The 27,542-nt window shown below is 39.4% G+C and overlaps 1 protein-coding gene across 5 annotated transcripts in view; it reads right to left on the bottom strand.

The window, feature by feature from the left end:
- fyn (FYN proto-oncogene, Src family tyrosine kinase) overlaps positions 1–27,542 on the bottom strand; it is a 149,010-nt gene that overhangs the window by 103,438 nt on the left and 18,030 nt on the right. Inside the window, exon 2 of one of the 5 annotated variants that reach the window (XM_062979959.1) lies at positions 20,644–20,812. The exons of 3 other annotated variants lie outside the window; for them this stretch is intronic. The gene's annotated coding sequence lies outside the window, so the exon portion shown is untranslated. Of the gene's footprint in view, positions 1–4,782; positions 4,838–20,643; positions 20,813–27,542 lie in introns of all 5 variants that reach the window. One more of the 5 variants, XM_003215624.4, reaches the window with a different exon arrangement.

The following is a 27,542-nucleotide window of genomic DNA, read 5'->3' as shown; positions in this document are numbered from 1 at the left end:
GACCCAAGGTTGGGAATCACTGCTAATGCCTGTTATTGTTAGATTCAAAAGCCTTTGAAGGCTGTTGAATGCATCTGCCAATATAAAAGCCAAAGAATGTGGGGATTCGCTTACACATTCTGTTCAGATAATACAAAATGTAACCATGGTTTATGCCAACTATAGTTCAGAGCTTCTATAAATGTACAGACATACCATAATATATAGTCCTGAGCAAAACACTTCCTTTGTACTATGTCATCCTTTGGCTCACTTGTTCACTAACCAAGTTCTTGGACGCCATCCCAAAATTGCTCTGCTCTGCTTGGATAATGGGAAAGAGAGAGTGTGATCCACCGCATTATCACTAGCCAGATATTCCTAAGGGGTGAATTAACTGCGTACTTGCTTGCTTTGACACTTTCAATCAGGTCTTTGTCCAGGCCAACCCTGTCTTTTGAAATGTGACAGGAGGATTCCCCCTTCAACCAGTTTATCTAAACCACTGACAAATCAAGTATTATTATTCACTTTGTTATAATTTGCTGTACACCCTTGATCTTCTGCTCTGGACTAGTGCACAGAAGCAATCACTAATAGCTGGCGATATTCGCAGAAGGGCTGACAAGTTTGTTTTGGAGGGAGGGATTATGTAAGGTGTCTTGTTCACCCTCCACCTGATTTCTATTGTTGTTTTCATCTTTTCCGGAGAGTGGGGGCTTTTTTCTTTTTCTTTTTTCTTTTGGCCTGCTCTGTTTGTTCCTTTATCCCTGGCAGGCTGACAGAGGTGATACCTGCCGGTGAATGCGACAAAGTAAAGTGCTTTGCTGGCCAAACTCATGCCGTTTTACTTTAGATAACTTCCCCCACAGCAAAAGTGACAGTGACCTCTGCAAGCAAACTCTAATTTTGGCAATTTCATAGGCAAAGGTCTGGGCTGAGCTTCTTTCTTCAGCGTCCTCATGAGCCCCAAGCCCACAAACATGGCAGTCACGCCACCATTCTTACTATGAGGAAAGGTTTTTGGAATTATGTGTCGGCAACCTCTACTAGTACAGCACTTTTCTTCCAGTACATTTCTGTAGCTATCAAAATATCCCATTTGTCTACCCACTGGCTATACATGTCAAGGACAGGCCTGTGGGTCGAATCTGGCCCAATACATCATTTCATGTGGCCAGTGTGGTTTTCAATACCAGGGCAACATAACTAGATTTATACAGTCTTATAGTTACAATAAGCCCTTTGAATGCAACCATAAGGGTTATGTGGCCCTCAGTGAAAATGAGTTTGATGCCCCTGCACTAGAGCAATGCTAATGACTTTTCCGACCCCAGAAACCATGATTTAGGAAGTTAAGCCCTCAGTTGCTTAGCTATCCTAACTCAACGTTTGGTGTGGCCAAGTCCATCGTGGCCAAGTCAGACCTCCCAAGGAATGGACGCAGCTGGCGCACAAGTCTTAGTTGTGCAAATGATCCCCTGGCCACCACTGAGACCTGGGACTCCAGGTTCCCTTTCTCTTCAATGACAAATCTGCAAGACTGTGTTGATCACTATGCTATGTGATTTTTGACTGACTAGCATCACTCTGTTACAGGAGCAAGCTGTAGCCAAAAAGAGAAATAACAGAACTGAGCAGGCTGGAAAATAGACAAAATTTCTTATGATTATCAGCTGAACCTTTTCTATGCACAGCAAATATTTGCCTTTCCTAACTTTGGGCAAGTGAATGGCTGAGAGGTTTTTTCCTGTTTCCACAATGCTCCAAATTAATGAACCTACCAGCCACATGCAAAGTAAATATATTTTGTAAATCCATCAGGACAGAGAACACACACAATAGATTCATGGTTCATAGGGGAATGTGGAGAGTATGTAACCAACTGATGTGTGAGTAAGGTGTTAAAAAGACAGTCATGAAAGCAGCAGAAAGAGCTAAATATTCTCTATTGTGTCAGTTTCACATTACAGTTTGTATGTTATGATGGCCTCTCGAGGAGACACAGCTATGGCTTATGAGAGTAAAAAAAAAATACTACTTTCAGTGGCTGAAGCCGGTATTTGCAACTTGTTTCAAGTAATATTTTCTGATTTTTGGTCAATATCAGATTAGGATTTACCCAGTCACGTATCAAAGCCCAGATTAAATTAGTATTTTAGGTTTCACAAATCGAATTTGAAAGAAGTTTTGGGGCTGAGCATTACTCTTCTCACCCTTGACTTACATTAAACCAGAAATTCCCATTACATCCCATCATCATCATCATCATCATCATTTAATTACTTATTAATCGCCCTCCATCCAAGATGCTCTAGGCGATTTACAAGATAAAATTGTAAAGGATAAAAATACATACATACAAATATTGATAAAATTAACATAGATTAAAAGCTCTAGTAAAGAGCCAGGTCTTGAGTGCTAGGGTAAAAGGCCCTAACTCACGCATGGCTCTCATGGCTCTCAAGGCATTCCATAAGGCAGAGGCAGAAATAGAAAAAGCTCTGCGTCTGGTCCTTTCCAAGTGCACTTCTCTAGGACCCGGTACATAAAGTAAGTCACATTGGGATGGTTGTTGCGACCTCCGATGATGGGAGAAGGAGAGACGGTCCCTAAGGTACGATGGGCCCTGGCCGTAAAGAATTTTAAAGGTCAGAACCAGCATCTTATATAGACCACGGTAATCAGTTGGAAGCCAAATGCAGATGCTGCAGCACTGGTGTTATATGACATTTCATGGGTGTTCTTGTGAGTAGCCTGGCTGCTGCATTCTGAACAATACAGAACTTTCGGGTCGTGGACATCGGAAGGCCAACATACAGGGCGTTGCAATAGTCCAGTCTAGACGTGACCATGGCATGGATGACTGTTGCCAGAGCCTCATCAGATAGATAGGGTGTCAATTGCCTCACTTGTCGTAGATGGAAAAAGGCCTGTTTGCTAGCAGCAGCGACCTGAGCTTCCATTGTCAGCTGCGAATCCAAAACGACACCCAGGCTCTTAACGGTAGGCGAAGGAGATAGGGCAGCACCATCGAAGGTGGGTAGCAAATGGGTCAGACCAGTCGAGCGGCCATGTCAAAGAATCTCAGTCTTCGCCGGGTTCACCTTCAGTCTACTAGCACATAGCCAGTTCGACAGAGCCTCCAGACATAAGGTGAAATTGTCTGGTATTGACATTGCTCCAGGCTCCAAGCGCAGAAGGAGTTGGGTGTCATCCGCATATTCATAGCAATCTAGGCCGAAACTCCGAGCCAAAGTAGTAAGGGGTCTAACGTAGATGTTGAAGAGAAGAAGGGAGAGAATTGCACCTTGGGGTACCCCACATAGGAGGGAAGATCTGTCAGAGACTTGATCCATATACTCCACATCTAAGCCAAGGAACTCTTGATTCAAAATTATGTGTCTTATTGGCTTGTATTCTAGCTCCGATGCCATGGGGCAGTCTGACTGAATGCAAGCCACAAAACCAAGTGTTAAAGTAGTGTACAAGAGGAAAAACACAGCAACGCTCATTTCTAGCCTCAGAAACCATGGTTAAATACTGAAAAGGCTTTTTACCTGAATGAAAACTGAAACACAAAATGTGTTATTTGGGAATTTGAGGTAGCCACACTCATCCATGTAGCAATGTGCTACAAATGTGTGCAAGGCTCTCTGTTTTCCAGAATGCTTTATCAGCCTAGGTGGTATCAGAAACAGGAAAACAAAATTAGAAGATGGAGGAAGAAACAGAAAGGTCAAATGTTGGATCGTGTATTCTGACTCATGAAATTAGATCCAATCAGCCTAAAAGAAACTTCAAAAATGAATGAATCCCTCCTCAGTGCACAGATATACTAACAAAGTATACGGGATGAAGAATCAATTGATATCATCTGTTTCTGAGGACAAAAGTCTCGCTGAAACTCACAGTAATACATTCCAGGGCACCCAGAATCTCATTTGCATGAACACTCTTTAACTCCAAAACCCCAAACCCAAACGGAGATTCCCCCTTGAAAATCAAATCAACAAATTTGCTGTCAAAGTAATAAAGAACGCATGTAAATTTATCCCACTTTTGAAGATTAAGTTAAAAGGCAAAGCCGTACATATCTACTGTAACTTCTAGGATGATTATAGACTCTTGGGACAGATTTATAACATAAATGCAGCTGTCATGCTAACAACTTTCAAACAACTAAGGATATTTTTAACTCCCATCTATGCAATTACAAATTGAGAGTCCAAAGCAAAAGCATTTCTGAAAATTGGGTCAGGTTTTTGAAGTGCTTTCAGTTTTTAAAGCTATGAGGGGGTATGTTTACTCAAACACACACACACCACAAACCCCAACAGTGTTATTGGGCTTGCCGATCATTTTAGCTTCTGTTTGGTAGATGTTTAACATCTACTTATATCCATTCTATAGAACAAAAGCTGAGTAAAAAAGAATGAGATCAGTTTAAAGCCCAAGCAGGTGCCAGGACTGATCTAGTAATCAAATAAGAACAAAGTTTGCTGATCTACTAACCAGGATTTCTGAAGAATGTGCAAATGTCACATGTAATGTTTTCATTTTAAATTAGTTTTAGGTTGAATGATGATATTAGAAATGCTTTTAGTGGCTTCCCACAGCTCGATATACAACAAACAACCATGCAAAGGGCTAGAGATATGAAATCCAAAGTTGTTGTATGCTTTTAAGTTATTTGTAACTTATAATGACCATAACATAAACCTATCATTAATATTCTTGGCAAAATTTGTTCAGAAGGAGGTTGCCATTGTCCTTCTCTAAGGCTGAGAGAATGTGGCTTACCTAAGGTGGGTTTCCATTACGGAGTGAGAATTTCAATCCTGGTATCTCAGCACACCTATCAGAAAAACTTAATATTAATAATTTATATCTTGATTCACTGGAAATTGCTTGTGGAATCATGTCAATTACTGTAAAGACCAATTTACTTAGTCACAAGTACAGGCAGTCCCCAAGTTACAAACATCTGACTTATAAATGACTCACAGTTAAGAACGGGCTGAGACAACAGGAAGTGAGAGGAATCTCCCCCTTGGAAGGGAAATCCACTCCTTAAAGAGTTATCAAGGGGAAAAGGTGTCTCCACTGAAGCTTTCTCACCAATCCTTGTTTCCACAACAAGCCACATTTTTCAAAATCCAATTCTCACAGGGACAGAAAGTGGGGTGAAATCTTCTGAACAGGGGCACAGACAACAAAACAAACACAACAGGGGTGTTAGCCCTTCCCTGCGATAGCCAAAGCTAACAAATATATTTTTTTGACTCGAGTTACCCCTACACATGTACCTGTTCCAACTTACATACAAATTCAACTTAAGAACAAACCTAAAAAACTTTGTAACTTGGGAAGTGCCTGTAGTATGCAAAGTCTTCTTCTACTAACAGTGATGTTACATTTTGGAAGTAACGTTTTAAGTGGGCAAACCAAGAATGGGCAACTTGGAAGTCACTGAACAGATTCAGAAGTGGAGCTGGTAAATCAAAAGACAACCTGACAAAATGGCACTACCTAGAAAAATCCTCCACCTTGTGCTACTATGGAGCAGAACACAGGATCTTTATGTTTGCCCACAATGCCCTACCTAACGCACAGAGGAAAAACTGTTTAAAGCTACAGATAATGTGGTCGCTGTTGCCCATTTTTGGTCTAAAACTATTTAGCTGCTTGTGATCCCTTTATTTTATCAGATTTAAACTTATTTATTTATACAATGCCTTTGACACAAAATAAATAAATTTTGTTGCTATTTTCTTATCTATCTAAGGTTACACTTTCCTCCCAAATTAATGAAAAGTAACAGGAAAGTATTTTGTAACAATGTGTAATACAGTAAGTTACCTATTCAACATTGTAATGAGTAATGGCAATGAATAACTACTACAACAATCTGAGTTACAAGAGCAAATTATTTCTCAAAATGCCACGTTTCAAGTGCTGGGTGAATTGCATATATGAATGGAATTAATCTGCAGAGCGTTAGTAGACATGTGACAAGATGGTGCGATTGCTTCATCCCGCTCCCATCTACTTGGCAACACAAGCCACATTAATCACACTCTGACTCAATGTATTTCCACCAGTTTTTGTGGTTACACTGTAGGTTGAAGTTGCTAGCTAGCTAGGCACAAAGCGAGGCAAACACACAATTCACCATGGACCCATAAATGCAGTTTAAAGGCAAGCAAATTAGAGACAAGCAGCTGATGGGACAATCTATCCTACAAAGCTCTAAGGTTTTGTAAATCCAGTTTAACTGACATAGTTGTTTCCCAAAAAGATTTAAAATAATTCATTGTCTGGAACTCTGCTTCCCTGATCTTCTGATCTTGACACAGAAGGAACCTGGCTTTGTTCAATGGGATGTGTTCTCTTGTTCGCAGTTCAAGGTTCCCTCAAGAAATTTTGGGCTATAGTCCACAAAGGCTTATGATGAATAAACTGTGGAGTTTTAAAAGTTCCCAGAGGCTGCTTTTCTTTCATCTTCTTCACCTGAATATACTAAAATGGCTGTCTCTTTGAAAACTGTTTCTAAGGGAACGAGTCTACCATAAAGATGTGCATCTTTATTACAGCTGAGCAAGCTGTAATAAAGTAAACACATTTTCAATTCAATATATTAAAAAACACACACAATGACTTTCCATCTAAAAACCTCTCAAGGCTTTTTGAAGAGGAAAGAGATGCATCAAAGCAAATCTGGCAGGATCCCAGTCCTTAACGTTAAGTCACCAATGACAGTCAGAACTAAAACGTGTTTTGAAAAATCCAGAATGTATAAAAATTCTCAGACAAGAAATCCATTCTTGCAAAATATATGAATAGAAATTATCTAAAAGAGGATCAAAATGCTGGATGAATGACTTATTTGTTCATCCAACACACACAAAAGTGTTCGGAATCAATGCTGAGCTTTGCCTATGCAACCTGCCTATGCAACCTGCCCATTTCCATGACTGAAGAATGTAGTCAGCAACGCTGCATGGACTGGGGGACAGCACCTTTGCTGGTTTCTCCTTCTTTTAAATCTTTTTTTCCAGTTATGTCCTGATCAAAATAGTGACCTTAGGTAATGTTGCAAAGGTGGGATATGGTCAGAAAAAAAGCAGATATTAGGGTGGGGTAGGGGTGCTGGATGGAGATTGAAGGGATGGAAGAATGTGATTGCACATTTTTTAACATTTTGATAGGTTTTTAATGGGGTTGGGTGGGTTCAGGGTTTGATAACAGGGTCAAGGAAGCTGAAGCCTGCAAAGATGGGATCCACAGGTTTCAGATGACCTTTCCAATGCCTTCCATTTTGTCAAATGTATTTCACATCTTCAATAAGAAAATGAAGATAACAGAATAGCCGACATGCTTGATTCCATAGCATAATGAAGCTGCATCAAGGAAAAAGCAGAACTTATGAAAAACAGTTTTAAAGTCACCAATAACTTTAACAGGACTATATAGGGTAGGAGCCATGGGAAGGGTCTTTTCCCCACATAAATGACATGGTAATACAGGCAGTCCTCAAGTTATAAACATCTGACTGACAATCGACTCAAAGTTAAGAAAAGGGCTGAGACAACAGAGAAATCTACCCCCCCAGAAGGGAAATTCAGTTCTGAAAGAGTTATTATGGGGAAAAGGTATCTCCACTGAAGCTTTATCTCCAATCCTTATTTCCACAACAAGCCAGGTTTTTCAAAATCCAATTATCACAGGGACAGAAAGTGAGGGGGAATCTTTTGAACAGGGGCACAGACAGCTAAACAAACACCATACGCTTCCCCATGTAATCCAAAGCTAGTTCTCTCCTTCTCTCCCCCCTCTCTCCCTCCCTCCCTCTCTCATACACTATATATAGAGAGGGGGGAGGAGCTTTAGTTGTCTATGGATAATATGACTGTATATGGCTTTTGCTGGAAATGCAGTTAAGGTAATGGGAACTGTCACTGCTACCATATGAAGAAGTTTATGATCTCCTGCTTCCTACCTTTCCCCACTTTTTTTCACCTTTTCATGTGTTTTTGCTAACTGTCCATCTTTGGTATCTAGAAACTCATTCTGTGGCTTGTGCACTTGTTCACGCTGCAGTTTCCATAGCAAGAAAAGGAAATGTGATGAGGACTCAGTTCATTTGGCTTTACTTCCCCCAGCCTGCTTCACCAGATTCATTTCCTTTTTGGAGAAGACACTACTGTGATCCATCCATTCACTCTCAATTTCATTTTGTTCTGTGCCCATACTAATAATCCTTCTTCATACCAATGACAGTTCCAATTACCTTAAATGCATTTCCAGCAAGAGCTGCAGGACACTCAGTTGTTTCACTTCCATTCTTACTTTTTAAGAGTCTTTCAAATTATTTCCCCTTCTGAAACCAATAGTTCTGGAGGCTTCTCCTGCCCTAAAGAGGTGAGACATTTGTAAGTATTCCCCTGTGAAGTAGGAAACTGAGGGCTCAAGGACCTCAAAAATGCCACTGGGGGATTATATGTGGCCTTCCGGAAAGTGCCTCCTCTCCTCCAGTTATAAGGATTTGCCTATGAACTTAATTCATATCTACCCATCTCTGACTCCTGAACAACTACAAGGAAGACTCTTGAAAACATTGAGAGAACCAGTTTTAGGGCTGCATAACACTCCAGAGAAATACCTAAACTCCAAGAACTACAATTAAAACCATAACATCAGTAAACAACAGAATAGTTATTTCCTTCATCTCTCATCAATTTGCAGCAAAAGAACCAAAATAAATTGTAAAAATTAAAGGAATTTATCTTTTTAAAATTCTGTTTTAGTGAATGTAAGCAGCTCCAAGAAAGCTCTTGAAATGGTAATGGGGACCATAGCACTTCCAGGTTTTTGCGGATAATGCTGTTAGTGGGATCAGGTGGATTATAATTGACATCAGTATACGCCCTCCCTGGACACTGAGGCATCCATAAACAACTGTCCAACAATGGCAACACATAATATGCTGATGAGAATCAAGAGCTCAAGCTACAAAGAAGGCTAATACTGAAACTGAGGCAAAAGGAAGTGCCATGGGATAATGACCTCAATTACTCATCTGAATCAATTAACCTTCAACATTCAAATATGGATGTCCACTACATGCTCACAGCATGTGAATATTATTTTCGGAACTACGACATCCAGAATTCCCAGCCAGCATCTCTGGAGACTGCTGGCACAAAGATTCCAGCAATCTAAAAGCTGAATATTTTATAACTCTGACTATATATAACATTATCCCGCAGTTAGTTTAACTTTTTAAAATACGATGTTCCTAATATTTCATTGCTGTCTGACAGATGCCAATGAGAACTAAATTTGAAGAATTAACTTCTTTGTTTATCCATGGAACAGTTGTGTGACAGGCAGCTTCCCCCACACTGCTTAACTAGGAAATGGAGAATAAAAGCTTATTCAGTTTCCCTGACTATCACCCTTTAGCATCTTAGCTGAGGGGAACAACAAATGATCTTATTGATGTGAACTCCGGCCATCATTTTTTTGGTGAGCTGTAAGTCACAAGCCTCATTTAACATAGGCCGATGAATACGTCAACCACATTCTGAAAATGCTTATCTAGAAACAATTTTATTTCAATTTTGGGGTACTTTAAGTTGTAAATGGATTTAGAAATGATGAAAAAATTACCACGTGTTATATATTTTATGTACACATGTATGTGCTCACAAATGGAAGCTTTTCCCAAAAATATTTATTTGCAGAATTTTCGTTTTGATTTGATTTTGGAAAATTAGTAGGCTTTGTTTTCCTCTTCCTCTAGATCAGGGGTCCCCAAACTTTTTAAGCAGAGGGTCGGTCCACAATCCTTCAGACTGTTGAGGGGCCGGATTATCATTTGAAAAAAAATACAAATAAATTCCTATGCATACTGCACATGTCTTATTTGTAGTGCAACAACAACAACAATAGAATACAATATTTAAAAATGAAAACAATTTTAACCAACATAAGCCTATTAGGATTTCAATGGAAAGTGTGGGCCTGCTACTGGCCAAAGAGATAGTCAAGTTAATTAGGATTGTTGTTGTTGTTGTTGTTGTTGTTGTTGTTGTTGTGTGCCTTCAAGTCATTTCAGACTTTGGCCGAGCCTAAGTCTAAAATTAATTATTTATTTACTGCATTTATTTACTACATTTATATCCCACCCTTCTCACCCCGGAGGGGACTCAGAGCAGCTGTATGTACATACAATATATTATATTATTAGCATAGCACAATATTAGCATTATATATTACTATATTGAACTATACCACTATACTATTATATAATATGTAATATAAAACATATAATTATTATTATTATATGGTATTACTATTAGTATTATATTGTATAATCATAGATCATAGAATCATAGAATCGTAGAGTTGGAAGAGACCTCATGGGCCATCCAGTCCAACCCCCTGCCAAGAAGCAGGAAATCGCATTCAAAGCACCCCCGACAGATGGCCATCCAGCCTCTGCTTAAAAGCCTCCAAAGAAGGAGCCTCCACCACAGTCCCTTGGGGCAGAGAGTTCCACTGCCGAACAGCCCTTCTCACAGTGAGGAAGTTCTTCCTGATGTTCAGGTGGAATCTGCTTTCCTGTAGTTTGAAGCCATTCTGCCATTGTGTCCTAGTCTGCAGGGCAGCAAAAAACAAGCTTGCTCCCTCCTCCCTAGGACTTCCCTTCACGTATTTGTACATGGCTATCATGTCTCTTCTCAGCCTTCTCTTCTGCAGGCTAAACATGCCCAGCTCTTTAAGCCGCTCCTCATAGGGCTTGTTCTCCAGACCCTTAATCATTTTAGTTGCCCTCCTCTGGACGCTTTCCAGCCTTTCAACATCTCCCTTCAACTGCGGTGCCCAGAATTGGACACAGTGTGATTCCAGGTGTGGTCTGACCAAGGCAGAATAGAATAGAGGGGGAGCATGACTTCCCTGGATCTAGATGCTATTCCCCTATTGATGCAGGCCAGAATCCCATTGGCTTTTTTAGCTGCCGCATCACATTGTTGGCTCATGTTTAACTTGTTATCCACAAGGACTCCAAGGTCTTTTTCGCACACACTGCTGTCAAGCCAGGCGTCCCCCATTCTGTATCTTTGATTTCCATTTTTTCTTATAACGTAAGATTATTATCAATATTATATGTATATACAATATATTATATTATTAAAACTGATATAAAAATATTATATTATAAAACTGAGGGCGGGGGCCAGGTAAATGACCTTGGAGGGCCGCATCCGGCCCCCGGGCCTTAGTTTGGACCCCTGCTCTAGATATATGCCACAGTAAAACACAAAGCTGAATAATTGCCAAACTAGTTTCTGCTGCCTATTCAAATCAGTATCATTGCATTCAACTGTGTACAGAATATTCTCTTGCATAACTTAGTGTATTCCCTACATATTTGCTGGCCTTCACTGGCGCCATATTACGGCCAGGGGTTGGAGGCTCTCTGTAGCTGACTTTAAGACAATCACCATGGTTTACTTCCTTAATCCCACTGGTTCCTTAATTCATGAAGTCTCACTATCAGTTGACACATAGCCACCCAGTATTTACTGTTAATATTTGACACTAGTTAATCTCTGATTATTGCTTTTTCTTGTCTGCAATGATTGTATCTTCCTTTTGTTTGTTTCTCATCTGAGTCCATGGACAGAATGACCCAAACATATTCAAGTGCTTTAGTGATTACCCAAGAATTACTTCCTGCTTCAGGTAACACACATTGCCAGCCCCCTTCGGAACCCACCGCACTGCCTTTAATATGCAGACGATGCCACTTGCATTCCTTGCCTACCTTGTTTTTGGTCCATGCCATCCTGCAATCTGATTCTAATATGACATGACTGGTGAAATTCAGACTGAACATAACTAATTTCCAATTCTGTATAATTTCCTGTCCAGCCCACTGCCATTTCCTTCACCACACTCTGGTGTCCAATGGAAATGACTACATCAAGGTAAGTTTTGTAACTTTTATCCACATCTACTTAAATACTTCCTGTTTTAATTGCTGTTTAAACCAGTGTATACGCATTTACAATTTTTTTGAAACAGGAAAGCCTTGTCTGATAAAACTAACAAAGGTTTCCCTTGACTTCATCAGTGACTAAAGTAGGATGTTGTTGTGTGCCTTCAAGAGATTTCTGACTTATGGTGACCCTAAGACCATAAGTATCATGGGGTTTTCTTGGTGACATTTGTCTTTGTCTTCCTCTGAAGCTAATAATGTGGGACTTGCCCAAGGCTACCCAGTGGATTTCTATGGCTGAGTGGGGATCAAAACTCTGGTTTCGTTCTAGAGTCATAGTTGGAAGCTCAAGCCACTGCATCAAGATAAATCTTTAAAGTGGGATGGGGACACCTGAAAACGCATGAATGTGTGCTAGGTCAAAAGTCATAATAAAGGAAGTGCAATTAGGTACTGGAACAGCATCTCTTAACAGAAATTGCAGATATACTTCCAGATATACTATATGGATTTTAAATGCTTTAAAAGCCATTCCTAAATAGAAAGTAGTGGTTGAGAAATGGAGCAGGGATTGGTGACAAAAAAATGACTCTTGCCTCATGAAACAAATAAAAAAGCAGAAAAATTGCCACAAATCTAATGCAAGCACAATTACAACTCTGCAATTCTTTCACACCTGCGTGCTAACACAAAGAGAGACTAAAACTCACTTGGTAAGCATGTGAAAATTTTCTTTGTCTCTTCTACACCTTGCCACACTTTCTGTTACACTTGCAACAACCTTTGTGTTCTATAACATTCCAACTGGTGCCTCATTCTATCTAGATTGTGACTAAAAGTAAAACAAAACAGTTTTTCCTGAACCTTCACAATTTGGCATTTTTTACTCTTATCAGTCTGTTAGTCAGATTCTGCCATAGAAGTCTATGTTAGTAAAGTCTATGATGTTACCCAATCAGACTTTGAATTTAAAATAAGGATTTTACCTATAAATATGCATTAGCCCATATAAAAATGTCTTCTGACCTACCTATAGAAGAGCAATTTAAACTGTGCTTTAAAGTTATTGCTATACTTAATACTGTATTCTTTGTACAACCACTGGTATGTTACTAGGCAACTATATTTGGTAGCTCATGTCTTCAGTATTATTTTGTTTTGGCGTTCTGCCCATTAGCAATAAGAAACCTCTGAATTAATTCTCTCTAGGGTTGCCATTTTTAATTGATTTAATTGGTAGCGTAGCTAAAGCTTCAATGACAGATGGATATTTGTGTCCTCCCCCTTTAATCACTGGATCTGAGACTAAAGGGCAAAACTGAGTAGGGAGGTACAGTCAAATGATCTGTGATGTTGCCAAGCTGTGTATTTCTTCAGTTAGAAACTGTAATGGCAGAGGCTTTACTCTACAAGCTTTTAAAGAAACGAAGTCTCCTTTTCAACTCTGACAGATGACAGCTGTGTTGGGAAAAGGACATTTTTAGTATGTCTATAGTAGCCCAGCAAGACCCTAGATATGGAAAAGGGCAATCCCTCCCTTCCCTCATTTCACTGTTCATGTTAGAGTAGCAAGAGAGATAAATGGGTAGAAAGAGACTGGGAGAGGAAACAAGCAGTGCTTTGCTCCCAGGGATATACTCGTGGACACAATAAGGTTCAGCTTTGGTCAGAGAAAGGTCAGAATTAACCAAGCCATTTTCTGAATGCAGTAAAATATCTCTTTCTCTGCCTTTTTTTAAAACACAAAATCCATGCATAGGGGGATTTGCTATTTGCAAATCTGGCTGGAAGTGCCATCTACTTTTTGAAATCAAACCGATTTCAAACACAAACACAAGTATCACCAAAGTAGTACGGTATACAGTCATCTCTCTGCATTTTTGACTGAAGCAGATTTGATTATAAATGTTCCATCTATGAATCTCTAGGTTCCCCAAGGTGGTTTTATGGTCAATTACTACAGTCATGCTAGAGATGTGGTTCTCAACCTGGGGTCCCCACCTGTTTTTGGCCCACAACTCCCAGAAATCCCAGGCAGTTTACAAGCTGTTAGGATTTCTGGGTGTTGAAGGCCAAACACATCTGAGGACCCCAGGTTGAGAACCACTGTGCTAGAGGACCTAGAGATTTCAGAGTGCACATCTCTCTAGGAATCTCTCAGAGTTTCTTAAACTCTGCTCCTCCAGGTGTTTTGAACTTCAGCTCCCTGCCAGCTTATCAGCTGTTAGGAATTGTGGGACTTGAAGTCCAAAACATCTGGAATAGCAGAGTTTGAGAAACACTGCTCTAAGTTATCCAGTGCAATTCTATGAACAGCTTTCAGTGGAAGCTGACCATTCAGTTGTACTGAAAGACCTAGAAATTCCTAGGTAAGTGTTTTCTGAGATTTTTTAAAGCATTTCTTTATTCATGGTTTTTTTTTTTACTTTCATGGAAGTCCTCTGTTCCTAGAGAGCTGATTGTATCACTAAAGTACAACACCTGCATGTAGGATATGGAGCCCCCAGTACAGCAGTGGGTTAAACCCTTGTGCTGGCAGGACTGCTGACCGAAAGGTTGACAGTTCAAATCCGGGGAGTGGGGTGAGCTCCCGTCTGTCAGCTCTAGGTCCCCATGCAGAGACATGAGAGAAGCCTCCCACAGGATGGCAAAACATCAAACATCCAGGCGTCCCCTGGGCAACATCCTTGCAGACGGCCAATTCTCTCACACCATCAGCAACTTGCAGTTTCTCAAGGTGCTCCTGACACGGAGGAAAAAAATGTAGGATATGTACTAGTTTACAGAATTTAAGGAACACTTGCCCATATCTTGAGCTTGCTTTCTCCCTAATTGAGGAATTGGATTGAGAGCATACTGAATGAGGAAATCGATAGACCAGTAACCAAATACATTGTTTCAAGTCATTTGATTCAGTATATAGGCAATCCCCAACTTACAAACAAGATAGGTTCTGTAGGTTTGTTTCTAAGTTGAATTTCTTGGTAAGTTGGAACAGGTACATTTTTAAGTGTAACTCCAGACACTATATGTGTGTGTGTGTGTGTGTGTGTGTGTGTGTGTGTGTGTTATCTTTGGATCACAGAGGGTGGTGTTTGTTTTGCTGCCTGTGCCTGTTCAGAAGATTTCCTCTCACTTTCTGTCCCTGCGATAATTGGATTTCCAAAAAAAATTGGCTTGTTGTGGAAATAAGGATTGGTGAGAAAGCTTCAGTGGAGATGCCTTTTCCCCATGATAACTCTTTCAGGAGTGAATTTCCCTTTAAATAATACAAACAAAGGATACAGATATCATATATGATTTATCATCCATGTAAATGACATCTATAGTACGTAGTCACACAAAGATGCCTAGTTAAAAGGATACAGGTCTCTAGGTACTTCCAACAGTAGTATATAGCAATTAATGTTACTCCAGCATCCCTGGCCATGAGGATTGCCTTTGCTGATGTCTCTGGAGCTCCATTGCCATCTGCCGTGGCTTATAGCGGGGGATGAGACAAGCTTGAAAAGGGGATGGTGGCACTGGCCCATGTAGACAGTGGACCGGTTTGGATTGGAGTGATTTATGCTGTCAATACTTCAAAGTGGATGGCTCTTCCAGAGTTTCATCAAAACCCTGGAGCATTCTCCAACATTGTGTGACGTGGAGTTAAATTTGGTTAACCTGGTTTACCCTCACATTAAGGTCTGGAAGTCCCTGGCGATGTAATGAACATCCAAGTTTAACTTCTGATCCAATTTGGGGTATAGGGCCTGTGTAGACAAGCCCTTTGAGTATCTTAAAGACTAATTTATTGTCAACTCTATTTGGGATTATTTATAAAGTCAGATAGATATCAATCTATAATTTTCTGTCACTGATCTTTATTTGTTAGTCACACAACTGTGATGTTGTGTGACTAACAGGATTCAAGATAAGGAATCAATTAAATTGCTTATTGATATCCAATCAGTCTGAAATTCTATCAGAAGGTTAACTTTTGAAACACAATGCAAACTAGTTAATGTGCTCTCTAAATAGACTTCTGAAGGTCTATAGCAGTTGTTCTCAACCTGGGGTCCCCAGATGTTTTTGGCCTACAATTCTCAGAAATCCCAGCCAGTTTACCAGCTGTTAGGATTTCTGGGAGTTGAAGGCCAAAAACATCTGGGAACCCCAAGTTGAGAACCACTGGTCTATAGGAATTCATTTTTATTTGATAAAAATGTTAATTAGCTCGCAACATGCTTCTTTTAATAGTCTGCAAATTATGTGAACCTCAAGTGATTTTGGAATCCTAAAGCTAGTTAAGATTGTATGAAAAAATAAATATCTGTACTTCATTAAAACATTAAGCAGAACTAAATTCCTCAGAAGGCTTCCAGAGCACAAAAAATAGCTATATACTTCCCCACTCAGCAAATACATTAAAGTTTTTCATCTGTTTTGCTCTTCCATGCCAAAACTGACAAGTTTAATTTAGAAAGCAGCTGAACACTGGAAAAAGCAATTGGAGAAAACAGCAAACTGACAACTTTTAAGTTACAGGGCTTCTGGTTTTGCTGTTTATTTTTATTTTTAAGATCTTTCTAATCATATCAATTGGATTACAAAAGCAGTGGTTCTCAACCTGTGAGTCCCCAGGTGTTTAGGCCTCCAACTCTCAGAAATCCCAGCCAGTTTACCAGCTGTTAGGCTTTGTGGGAGTTGAAGGCCAAAACATCTGGGGAGCCACAGGTTGAGAACCACTGTTCTAAAGGGTTCATCTAATTATTTTTTAAAATAAAGATTTGTATTATTATTGTATTATTATGATCATCATTATTATTTGAAAGCACTAAAATGGGCTATTTAATGACTTTACAACATGTGGACTTGAAATCTTGTTTAATAGTACAAAACATCTGTGAATCCCATGAGATGAAACCCGCATATTTTAATTTTTCCCTTGGGATTTTTTTTCCAAAGTAGAAATGCTCTTAATGTTTACATATATAAAACATTATCTCACCGCAGGTTGATGGGAACTTTTTAATTGGTCCTAACAGTTGCAATTGGAGATTGGAAAGTTGCAGATGGGGATCCGAAAGAGGAAATCTATTTATAAAAATATGTGGCATTGAATTGTTGCCACTTGTAAGCTGCTCTGAGTCCCCTTCGGGGTGAGAAGGGCAGGGTATAAATATAGTAAATAAATTAAAATGGAAATTTTAAAAAAATCTACATTGAAACACACATTCTGTCTTAATGCAGACAAAGCAAAAAAAATTAGTTATGTAGTCTTGTGCACCACAAAAATGCTGGTGGGGTTCCCTCACTAATGTTGTATGTTCGGATTTCAGTTCTGATATCCTAACACTCTGATAATATGTGCCTTCAAATTGTTTGTTGATTTATGGTGACCCCCTGAATTTTATAGGGTTTTCTTAGGCAAAGAATACTCAGGTCCTTTCTCTGAAATATAACCTACAGCACATGACATCCATTAGCAGTGATCTTTGAATTTGCGCTGCTTCAAAGATCTGGTGGGATTTGGTGGCTTTGACGAATTTAGACCTGGAGAAATTTTGAATTATCAATTCCTGTTGATGCAATAGGTACGAACAACGGTGTAAATTAATGTGTTATGAATTGCCCCTTCCTGCTTAGACAGTTAAATAACTCCTACTAGTAGACAGAACGTAGCTGAATTTACATACATACACAGGCTGAATTGTTAGTTTCAATTAGTGCAGACCTAACTGAATGAATGGAACCTTAAAAGTCAGCACTTATCTAAATCTCAGTTATTAAATATATTGATCCTGTTTCGGGAAAACACATTTAGGCCACAAAATGCCCTAAATCAAGACTAAAAGTTGTGTAGCCACACAAAGTTGCATATCCAACAGTAAGGAATTCTGGGAGTTTTAATTATGCAAGAAAAATCGCTGTGCCTGATTACAACCTTGCCCTAAATATTAAAAAGTCTAGTGTTATTGAGCATGTAGGTTTATAAGGTATGCCAAGACTGGCAAATACTAAGGTACTTCCGGAGTGGCAGTTTCACAAATATAAAGCATATCATCACCTTTAATCATGAATCCATCAAGAAGTCCTGAAGAGAGGAGTGCAAGAAACCTGGTGCGACATCTGGATATATCTCTAGATGCATTACTAATATCGCTTTTCATTCCTTGTGAATAGCATCCATGTTGCCTTTAAAAAGTTTCTCAGATGCACTTTTCTATCTTTTTTTGCAAAATTAGTATTCAGAAATACCTGTCTCTAAAATGAACATTTTTTAATCTGATCCTGAATCTGGAATGTGTTCAGTATGTTACATTTTTATAAAGGCCAACAATTATTCAAAGTGGAAAAATATACCATCATCAGCCAAACAGTATTTCTTGAGAAAAGGAAATGTAGAATGCAACGTCCAAACACGTACCCCTCCTTATGATATCAAACAATATTTAAAAAGCACTTCTGTTCCGTTTTTTTAAAACTCAAAAGCATTAACACTCACTTCTGATTACTTAACTTCATGGTGTTTTTACAGGAATAATTAAAGGTTGTTGTAAATTGCTGGTGGAAAAGTTTTTCAACTATTAGCCATACGATCTACAGAAGCCAATCTACAAGCATAAACAGGTTTTGTATGCATATCGTCCAAAACATACACATATCTGCATGAACATATATATTTGTATATATTATATAAATGTGGTGGTGGTTGAAAGAAGCATTTCTCACTCGCTATATTAACATAATTGCATAATGTTAGAGTGAAGGTTGCCAGCCATCACTTATCATCCCCAAGAAATATTTATGAATAATAAAATTGGTTCATATTCAATATCACCTACTTAGTTATGTATGCACTCGTATATATGCATGATTCCCCCTCCCGTACTTTACCCAGCAGCTGCCAGGTGGTCCATTCACCAGATGATTGGGACACAGGAAGGTGAAGTTCTCACACACTCTTCTCACTAGTGAGCGAGACTGTAATAAGCAATTGTGACAGCAGCACTGTTTCCCATTCTCCTGATTATAAATATAAAACATGAATATGACAACCACCTCTCAACCCTAAAATTCAGGGGGTGGAAGGTTGAAGGGCCAAGGAATTCTCATTTCCCAAGATATGCTAACTTAAAACAGATAAATTAGGAGATTTTTATTCATTGCTTTTCCTTCCCTCTTCTGTTGATATAATTCATCTGAAAATATCCATGCCAGTTCTATTCTGGTAGTACTTAGGGGCCCAATCTTTGGGAATGATAAGGGAATAAAGATGTTTTAAATCCTGCAGATCCAAAGATCTTCCCAACACTTGCCTCAATAGTGACAAAATAATTTCATCGCTACCCCTTGGAGGATTTTTTTTTTGCTTTAAAAAATGAAAAAAAATTTTTTTAAATAGCTTTCAGTAATAAATGTAGCTGTGGTGTGAGCTGGTCCATGAGGTCACGAAGAGTTGGAAGCGACTGAACGAATAAACAACAACAATATTATAGCTGCCTTCCCTATAGGAAGGAGGCCATGCCACTAAAATGACAAGCTATGCTTTATTTCAATACGTAAGTTTGCATTTTCCCACAGTTGTCAATATAATCTGGGAAACACTGTAAACATTATATGTTCAAGATAATGGCACTGCTAATTTAATTGACAATAATGGGATGCATGTCCATGACAAGATTCAGAACTGGCCACAGGAAATCCAAGCTCCTTTGCTCCATTCAGCAAATATTAAACCAATAAAAATGCAGGAATGCAAGGAAGGAATTATAAAGATTGGGTGGCATACCGAAAAGGCCCTGCTTCCAGGAAACAACTGCTTTGCTTCAAACGATAAAGAAATACAAAATGAGACATGAGACTCATATCTTAATATTTGGACATGTTCGTTATGGGAAAAGGTGGTATCTTTCAGTTGGCACTTCAAACAGATGTGAAGAAGAGACAGCAGTCTAAACTCCAGAACCATGAAAAACAATCTATCCTAGTTAGAACTCAGTGACATTTTAAAACTACCTTTTGTGGTTTCAGAGAAAAGGTTGCTTTGGGTTGCTGTGAGTTTTCCGGTTCCAGAGAAAAAATTGCGTTGTTTAGACTTTTAATTCTTAGAAGGTGATTGACATTATGTGTGCCAAACAGGTCTATCCAGATGATTTTTAAACTATAAATTATGCACAGTTTTAATGTGTATTGGTTTTATACCGTATGTATAAAAAAAGTCAGCCGTAAGAGAGCATTTAAGGAACTTAAAGAACCTGGACACAGCATACTATTTGAGAACACAGAAATGCTGGACCACTCTAACAACTACTATGTCAGACTACACAGAGGAACTAGTGATATCCACAAGCATGTGGACAATTTCAACAGAAAGGAGGAAATCATGAAAATGAACAAAATCTGGCTATCAGTCTTAAAAACTTTAAAATCAGGACATTAAATAAGAACAACACTCAAAAACAGGGGAATTCCAGACGAGAAACAATCAGGGCCAGCTAATCACCTCCCAACAAAGGATTCCCCCAGGCAGGAAGCAGCCAGGCTTTGAAGTTGCAAGGGTATTCAATGCTAATCAAGGTGATCTATTTCAACATTCACCTGCCTCAAATGGACAAGAGTTCTTTCTCCCACCCTGGATATTCCAGAGATATATAAACCCCACTTGCCTGGTTTCCAAACAAACCTCACAACCTCTTAGGATGCCTGCCATAGATGTGGGTGAAACTTCAGGAGAGAATGCTTCTGGAGCATGGCCATACAGCCCGGAAAACTCAAAGCAACCCAGTCTCGATTTCTTCGCCTCTCCTCCACCTGGTGGCAGGTTGCAATCCTTTTCTGAAGAAAAGAAGAAATGCCTCAGTTCTTGCCTCCACTGCCCTTCTTTTCTCTTTGCCTCTGAGTTGTCTCTGTTGTCTCCTCCTCCAGAGGAGAAGAAAACCACGAATTTTGCGCCATTCATTTTACCCACTTGTGAGGGAGAAAGTTAGCTTTGTCATGACGACCCCTCAACAACTCCATAGTGAAGTTAAGTTTCTCACTCATAAACAAAAGAAATGAAGGATGTGGAGCTGGCGGTTTTGCCGCAGGTTGAGAAGGACACAGCAGCGGCAACCGAGAGGCAAAGCAAAAGCAAGAGTGGCAGAGGCGAGAATTGAGACACTTCTACTTTACCACCTCCTTCTCCCTTGAACATGGCCAATCAAATGCTAAACTTTAACATAACCTGGAGCCCAAGATTCTACCCCGCACCCCTGAAAAATGGTCTGATACTCCTTAAAATTTAATTAATGCTCCCCACTACTCCAAATTGAGTCCAACAACCTCCCTGAGACCAGCACTTCCCATGTCCTGTCTGGTAACGCCCTCTTTGCCACAGGTGAGTTTGGTAATGTAGATACATAGAGAAAGGACATGCATAGAGATAAAACACTTCGAGGGGGGAATGACAGGCTCCAATTGCTACTCTGCTGTAGCGCTGCGTGTGGCTTTCTCCTCTAAGGCTTAGAGCGTCTGTGGGCTGAGCCAAAGCCTTGTGATGGTTGCGTCTGGCCCCCAGGCCAAATGTTGTGCAGGCCTGCTCTTTGTAGAAATCTTCCCCCTCTCCCCCTGACCTGAAAGGTACCCTGGCCTTCTGTAGATTTCTACTGGTAGTTATCTTCTTATTCAAAGACCTTCTCTAAAATACATACTCTTTCTGAAGGTTTCCATAACACTTTACTTACGTAATATGGAGATCTTTGTCCATTCATGTGAATCAAGATGTCAGATAGGAAATTAGATAGTGGCTTTTAAAGTCCAAAACCTCAGTGGCATGCGAGAGTGAAGAAGAGCAAACCACAGACCACCTACTACAATGCAGCCTGAGCCTTGCCACATACAGTGACACCAGAGGCACTTCAAGTGGCCAGCTACTGGCCAAAGGAAATTTAGTATCATGCCAAGTTTTTAACTTTGTTTGTACACAGACACACACACACACAAACATACATACATACACATTATAACTGTAGTCTCAATTCTGACATGATAAATAAAATACCCCAGTGGCAGTATATATATTGTTTTATGAGGAACATAATGACATACCAGCATATTCCCTGAAACTGTATTACTGTAACCAGGACTGGCACAACCATGTGGCAGTGAAGCAGCTGCTTCAGGCAGCAGTTTCTGGTGTGTGTTGTGTGTCTGTTGTGTGCACAGGAGAAGCCCTCAGCTGCTCTTTCAGGGGTTTTCAGCTATTCCACACTGTTGGAGGACAAAGCAGTGTGTACTGTATAACCTGCATTTCCAATGTTAGCCTCTCTGTCCTTAGGTATGACGAAAAACAATAAACATCCCCAGCTCTAAAGATTCAGCAGTTAATCCATTCACCTTTTGCATGTTCTGATTTAGGGATTAATTTATTAACTTTTTATCATAACCAAGTCACTATACTATTGAAAGAGGAAGTGATTGTATTGCTTTCTTTATCAAATTTTGCAGTACATCTACCAATTTTTACAATGCACCACAGAGACCATATGCGTGCATACAAAACTAGAAATCCACTGCTGTGTGTTCTGTTCCTTATTTGAATGTCACAGCAGCTATTCCAAAAATAAATCCTCTTATTGACTGTCCCCCTTTTACTATTAGCATGTGGTGATTTAAGTGTAATGATGAAAGCATCCCCTCCCCCTTGTTCTCCTATCACACATAACTGCTTTTGTTCATTTTGCCATTCAGGCTCCAGTGTTAGGAACAAGAAATTGCATTACAGATTTCAGCTTGCCAGTAATGATTGCTTAAGTGAACAAAGCTGGCAACAACTGTGCATTTGTTCTATAGCTCCTCTCATTCAGAGAACCTGTGAAGAGGTGTGAAAATTAAAGAGAAAAAGAACTCCTCTTCACATTATATTCTTTCCTAAGGTTCCTCCTCCACACACAGTCTAGTTCCCATTAATTTCAGTCAGATAGATACCTTAATCTCTCACACCCAAATGCAGAGTTTGGGTAATAATATTTTAGTAGCTATTAACATCTTCGTCATTATTGTTACTATTAAAGACTACAGTTCTCTTTAAATCTAATCAGCACAGACTCTTGATGATGCCACATCTTATTTTTTGGCCTTACATGAATCCAGAACTACTTTTGGAAACAAAGTCTTATACACAAAGGCAAACAAAAGCATGACTTAACAATGCATTTGATCCTTAATACATTATAAGAACATTTGCAACGCTACCTCTGCATTACAGCATGTAAATGCAAAACAATATTAGCAAAAGTTGCAATATTTGGCAACAGCATTTGGGAGAGAAGTCCAGCTGTCCAACTTCATTAAGCTTCTTTTCACTGCAAAAAATTAGGTCAAACTCTTAAAGTTACTGGCAGGATTTTGCAGCCTCATGTTCTCCTAAATTAAAATGATATAATGCAGATGTGTTTAAGAATCAATATGCAGCTGAAGAGGAGATCCGATAACTCCAAAATATACAAAATCTAAATCCTTCAGGGTCACTACCCAATCCTGGAGCCTCCGGTGGCCTAGGGGATAAAAGCCTCATGACTTGAAGGTTGGATTGCTGACCTGAAAGCTGCCAGGTTCGAATCCCACCCGGAGAGAGCGCGGATGAGCTCCCTCTTTCAGCTTCAGCTCCATGCGAGGACATGAGAGAAGCCTCCCACAAGGATGGTAAAACATCAAAACATCCGGGCGTTCCCTGGGCAACGTCCTTGCAGACGGCCAATTCTCTCACTCCAGAAGCAACTCCAGTTGCTCCTGACACGGAAAAAAAAAACCTACCCAATTCTGTTGGTGGCAACTACAAGTGATGGCCATATGTTGACTCTGCCTCTCCTATGGGAAGCAGATACAGGAATTCCAGCCTAATTTCTATTTGGCTGCTGTCCACAGAGCAACTCCATACAATCTGCATCCTCAATAATGTTAACAAAGGCACAGAGCAGACAGTAGCAAAGCTGGTTTTGTGCGTACAAACAAAACCACAGAGAGAAAACTTCCTGATCAGAGTGAATAAACAACTCAAGCATTGTCTTGAAATGATTTTTTCTAATAGAAATGAAAAGGTTTTCAAAAGTGCTACATTGGTGCAAATCACACAACCTCAGCTTTATCAATACTGGCATATATTACAGTTTGGGGAGCTCACAGAAATGAAAAGGCTTTTAATAACTGCAGTGTTTCAGCCTTATTTACTCACTGTTGGATCCATACAGTGATGTCAAGTTTTAATCTTGATGAACATCTGTCTTCAGCCCGTATCTGGAAAAAAATTACCTTCCTATATCTGCATTTGCACATACTCTCCCTCAAGTGAAATACACAAACACTGAAAAAATCTGTGTGTGTGTGTTTGGTTCCTCAAACCTACTGCGGTCTATAACAGAGCCTAGCCAGTTAATAAATTATTATTATTATTATTATTATTATTATTATTATTATTATTTTTATTATTTATAGCCCGGCCTATCTCCCCAGGCAGACTCAGGGTGGCTTCCAACAAAAGATGGCAAACATTCAATGCCATAATAAACAATAGAAACAAACCAAACCAAATCAAAACAGTAAACAAATGCAATACAAACTTATTAGTTAAAAGCCCTTCAACAGTGATCGAGCTCAAATGCTGAAGGTTCATCTGAAAAAGGAGGTATTTTGCTTACCAAAAGGAGAATAAAGAGGAGGCCAGCTTAGTCTCTTGGCAGAAAGCACAACTGAGAAGGTCCCCTCCCTCCTATACTTCTACCAAACAAAATTTGATATATCACTCAAAATATTACAACTGGCAACAAAAGCCCTTACTCTATACATGTTGCGTTCAGGAGTGGGACAAGTGATAACATTGAAAGTATCTCTTTAATGGATGTGACCAAATCCATACAATGTGCTTCTAAAAGATAGGTGTCTTAAATTTCAGACATCCTGTCAAGATATTATATTCACCAAACATGAATGAATGTTGTGTCCATGCCCAAAACTATTTTATATTTTGGTTTCTTTTAATGCTATTTCTGTGCTAGACATATCTCTTCTAATATTATCATTTGTCTCCTTCCTTGTCTTTATTATAATTTTCCCTTCTGTCACTCACTTTCAGATTTAGTTTGCAAACTGAAAATAAGTGAAAATATATTGAATAAATGAATAAACATGACAATTCATAGAAAATACAGATTAAACAAGAAGCTAGACAAACTGATTTTACAAAAGGTCAAACATGAATATCATAGCCCTTACATATAGGTACATTAAGGCTTTCTCCTGGATGCATTGGATTATACTGCTTATTTTGGAGGGGCAGGTGTTTAGGAGATCTTAATCAGAATAATGGCTCCTAAACAAAATAATGGTTTCTAGCTTGGAGACATATTATTATATTAAAGTCTCCCTAAAGTACTTACCTAAAGACAAAAGGTTTTTTTAAGAGAGCAGAGACATTGTAGACAGCTGAATGTGTTAATTGGAGTGATAAAAAAGAGATATCAAATGTCTTATGGTTTGTTTTGGGCTTATTTAAATGTCCAGAACATTGGCAAGGAAACTGCCATTGAATTCACCCTGAGCTGGAAGTGCAAAGTGGTACTGGCATAGTAATACAGGTTGAGTATGCCTTATCTGAAATGCTTGGAACCAGAAGCGTTTTGGATTTCAGATGTATTTATTTGATTTTGGAATATTTGAAATTACATAATGAGATATCTTGGAGATGTGGGACAACAGACGGAATATATAACACTATATCTATATTATAATAATAATAATAATAATAATAATAATAATAATAATAATAATCTATCTATATATATATAAAGGAGTGATGGCATCACGGCGACCCACAAAACAACAAAACTACAGGCCCCCCAACCTCGAAATTTGACAACACAACCCATCATCCACGCCTCTAGGTTGATACAACAAAAAGAAAAGAAAAATAAAGTCCTAACTAGAGAGAGAGGAATAATTGCTTTTATCCAATTGCTGCCAGTTAGAAGGCTAAGCTCCTCTAACTTGGTCTCCTAGCAACCCAATAAAAAAATAATAAAAAACACTAAAAAATAATTTAAAACACTAAAAATTAATACAATAAAATACTATAATAACAGAAAATAACTAAAAATAATACAAGAAAATAATAAAATATAATAAATAAAAAGACAACTTACAATAAAATTAATTTAAAAAATACAAATAACGTCAAATAAAAATTACACAACAATTTTTAATCAATACCACCACCACTTTGGCACAGCAACGCATGGCCGGGCACAGCTAGTAATAATAATAAAACTTTATTTATACCCCGCCACCATCTCCCCAACGGGGACTTGGGGTGGCTTACATGGGGCCATGCCCAGAACAATACAATATAAACAGCATATAAAAGAACAACACATCACAATACAGTGAACAATACAATAAATAATAATATCCATTACAATGCAAAATCAAGGAAACAATAAAAACAAGGGCGGGCCACATGAACATTAAGTTAAAACTCGGGGTGAGAAAGACATAAAAATAAAACCACAGCGAACAGGGTCATAAAAAAGTGGTGTAGTCTAGAGGATAGATATTAGAGGGAGCAACAGGAAAGAAATATAAAGTAGTTACTCTCCAAAAGCACATATATCTATCTCTCTCTATATATAAACATGACAGTAATTTTATACATAATATTTTAAAACAATTATGTGCATGAAACAAGGTTTATGTACATTGAGTCATGAGAAAGCAAAGGTGTCACTATTTCAGCCTCGCATGTGGACAATTTTGGAGTATTTCAGAATTCCGGACAAGGGATGCTCAACCTGTACCACTTTCTGGACAAACAAGATAGAAAATGTTGTTTGTATTATTCTGAATTTCCGTTTCCCTGATAAGAGAAATATTTTAGAATTGTTAACTTACCCACCATCACTCACATTTTAGTTCACAAAGGAGAAAGGAAGTCCTTTGAGTATAGCTTTTCACTGTAATAGCAAGGACAGGTTTCATCCAATTCTCACACACTGACTGCCCATCTACAGTGTTCCCCTGCTACTTTGCGGTTCGCTTATCGTGGGAAAAATTATTATTTATTAATTATTTATTTACTCCATTGCTGCTGCTTCTCCTCCTCAGGGCTGCGCATGTGGCTCTGGCTGCCTCTGCCAGGGAAGAAGGAACGCAATTCTGTGAGTGAGCGAGGGAGGGCGGGCGGCAGCAGTGGCAGAAGAGCCTGGAAAAGGCGGCCACACTCCTCTTCTGCTGCCGCTCTAACCGGCCATGCCAGGAAACGTGGAGGACTCGGAAGAGAGGGCAAAGTCCTCCACGAGTCCCACCCCCTCTTCCGCTTTCTCCTCCTCCTCTCCTCCTCATCACGTGCCTAGGCGAGGCCTTTTGGGGTGAGCAAGCGCGAGCGCCTGCACGAGGAAAAGCAGCAGGCAGCGCGGCGCTGCCTTGCTTTGCCTTGCTTCCTCTGCATCAGAGGCGAATGGGGCGGGGCCCTGCCATTTCCCCGCCTTTCACCAGGTGCGCCTTGGGCCTAGCAGAGCCCGTGCTGTGCTGCTTCATC

The sequence above is a fragment of the Anolis carolinensis genome, chromosome 1 (assembly GCF_035594765.1).
Source record: "Anolis carolinensis isolate JA03-04 chromosome 1, rAnoCar3.1.pri, whole genome shotgun sequence".
Lineage (NCBI taxonomy): Eukaryota > Metazoa > Chordata > Lepidosauria > Squamata > Dactyloidae > Anolis > Anolis carolinensis.
The sequence above is the reverse complement of the archived record's forward strand: the minus strand, read 5'-3'. Positions and strand labels throughout refer to the sequence as shown.